This window comes from Protopterus annectens, chromosome 7.part0 (assembly GCF_019279795.1).
Source record: "Protopterus annectens isolate FY-2018-M chromosome 7.part0, PAN1.0, whole genome shotgun sequence".
NCBI lineage: Eukaryota > Metazoa > Chordata > Ceratodontiformes > Protopteridae > Protopterus > Protopterus annectens.
This window is the reverse complement of record NC_056739.1, coordinates 1661125465-1661127964: the sequence shown is the minus strand read 5'-3', so window position 1 is coordinate 1661127964 and position 2500 is coordinate 1661125465. Positions and strand designations below refer to the sequence as shown.

Here is a 2500-nt window from a genome sequence, read left to right as displayed (position 1 = left end):
AGGGACAATGTATAACAGCCTCCCGTATGACCTTAGACTACTAGGAAATGTTGTTTGAAATGCAATATATAGGTAGTATGTTTAGAGATAGAGGATACCCTGCCTCCATTGTTGAGGATGCAGTGAGATATGTCAGTAGTGAGTGGGCAAAAAATTATTAACCCTTGTTGGGAAGGGAATTGGTGAATAGTAACCCACTAGTGAAAGACACGACTACTAATAAATTTAGTAGAGCATGTATATACCATTTAATGACAACACTGGGCAAGTGAAAAAGATCATCAAAAACAATTGGAACATTTTGAAATGTGATCAAGAAATGTTTTCAATACTAGGGGATGAACCCATATTTGTGCATAGGATTGGATGCAACCTCAAAAGGAAATTTGAGAGTGGTCGACTATATACACAGAGAGGTAAGGGAGATACCACCAAGAGTGGACGATGCAACCAATGCCATGCTATACTGGAAGATAAAACCCTGGTTGTAGAAAACAAAAATAAGACTGTTTTGAGGCTTAAGAGGGGGAATTGCCACACACAGAATGTTGTCTATTTTGCAAAGTGTTGTGGATGCCCCAGTTACTATGTGGGTAAGACTGGGAGGTTTTTTAGAAACAGGATATATGATCACTTATATGCTATTAGAAAAGAGGATGCAAACAATGCATTATATAGGCATATTAGAGACAACAGTGGTTGTTCTACTTTTAAATTTGCCTTACTTGAAGTTTTGAATCAGTTCAACAGGGGGGGCAATGTAAAAACCTTATTAGGTGAGAAGGAAGTAAGATGGCATATACTTTTAAATGCTACTACCCCACCTGGTATTTACGATCATATACCTATCAAACCTATCATTGAAGCAAGAATGTTAATGGCATATCTTTTTTTATATTTTTTATATGTTTTATTTACATGTTTTTTTATATGTCTTTTAAAATACCCTTGTTTATGTTATTTACATTACTTATATTATTCATGAGGGGGATATGACATCATTTAATTAATTATTTCATGAATATGGTAATTTCTTGTTGGATGTGATGGGTTGTGTTTTATATTTAAACAATCAACTGTTGAATTCATGTGTTCTGATGAAGTCTATACTTTTTAGATGAAAGCGCTTAACCTTTTAATTAAAGACAGTATTTATATTTGAGCCGTTTTCTCCTGTAGTATCTTATTGTGGCATTTCATGTAGTGTATTTGTTATCATTGCTATTAGAAATGGTTGCAGTCTGGGTGGGTAAGGCAGGAAAACTGCACAAAAAAGGATAAAGTAAAAAAATATGAACTATACACAATCTTCCTATCCGTCTTCTTCATAATCCTGTAAAACTAATAGAGTTTGACTATCATCTCAGGTATCCTCCTGCCCACTTCATTGCCCTTAATAATATAGTAATGAGTTCACCTAAGGCCACTAGCACCTGCCATCCTGTGTGTCCATGCAGTGCCATTGTATAGGGTTGGTTTCCTACCATCAACATCCATCCACTTTACTTTACTAAAATACCTTGCTCCTTGTCCAGAAGTGTCCCATTGTATGACGTGTTCCATGTACATTAAAGGGGCACCACTTGTTGTCTAGGGTACCTTGCTCCTTGTCCAGAAGTTCCCCATTGTATGACGTGTTCCATGTACATTAAAGGGACACCACTTGTTGTCTAGGGTACCTTGCTCCTTGTCCAGAAGTGCCCCATTGTATGACGTGTTCCATGTACATTAAAGGGACACCACTTTTTGTCTAGGGTACCTTGCTCCTTGTCCAGAAGTGCCCTATTGTATGACGTGTTCCATGTACATTAAAGGGACACCACTTGTTGTCTAGGGTACATTGCTCCTTGTCAAGAAGTGTCCCTTTGCATAACCTGTACCATGTATATTAAAGGCACAGTGCTTGTTGTCTAGGATAGCTCCTTTCCATCTCACACTCCTTACCTACCTCATTCATGCAAGTGTAGCTCATAAAGGAAACTCTTCTCAACATGTACTTGTATATTCTACCAAAGTGCCACGGTGCTATATACCTCCCATAAGGTGATGTGGTGTGACTAAATAACACCATCTGAAGTAGTGGCCTACCTACCATAAAAGCCAGGTTTTGGGCCCTCCCAGTACGTTGGCTCTCTGAAAATAAAATACCCTATTTCTTCTTTATTTTGAGAAAAAAAATAATGAGGACAGCATAACCAGTGTATCAAAATGATACAGCTGAAGGCTGGTAGAATTCATGTCCTCAGCATCCTTAACATCCTTAACAACTGATTTTGATAAAAAAGGAATGTAATTAGTGGTGATTTATTATTTTTTAAATTACAGCTAGTTGCAGTTGCATCTGTCTTTCTCGCGACTGTCACCTGGCTGACAGTATTTGTGACCTCCCTTGCTTTAGGTTGCAGATGGTGTGCTCAGAAGATGGCTAAGTACAGCTATGCTATATGAGTGGTAGAGCACCAGCCAGTAGATGCTTGTCAGAAAACAATTCCCCAGGCTC

General features: G+C 38.1%; 1 protein-coding gene across 2 annotated transcripts in view; it reads right to left on the bottom strand.

The window, feature by feature from the left end:
- SLC38A3 (solute carrier family 38 member 3) overlaps positions 1 to 2500 on the bottom strand; it is a 1194467-nt gene that overhangs the window by 385109 nt on the left and 806858 nt on the right. The gene's annotated exons all lie outside the window — the stretch shown is intronic.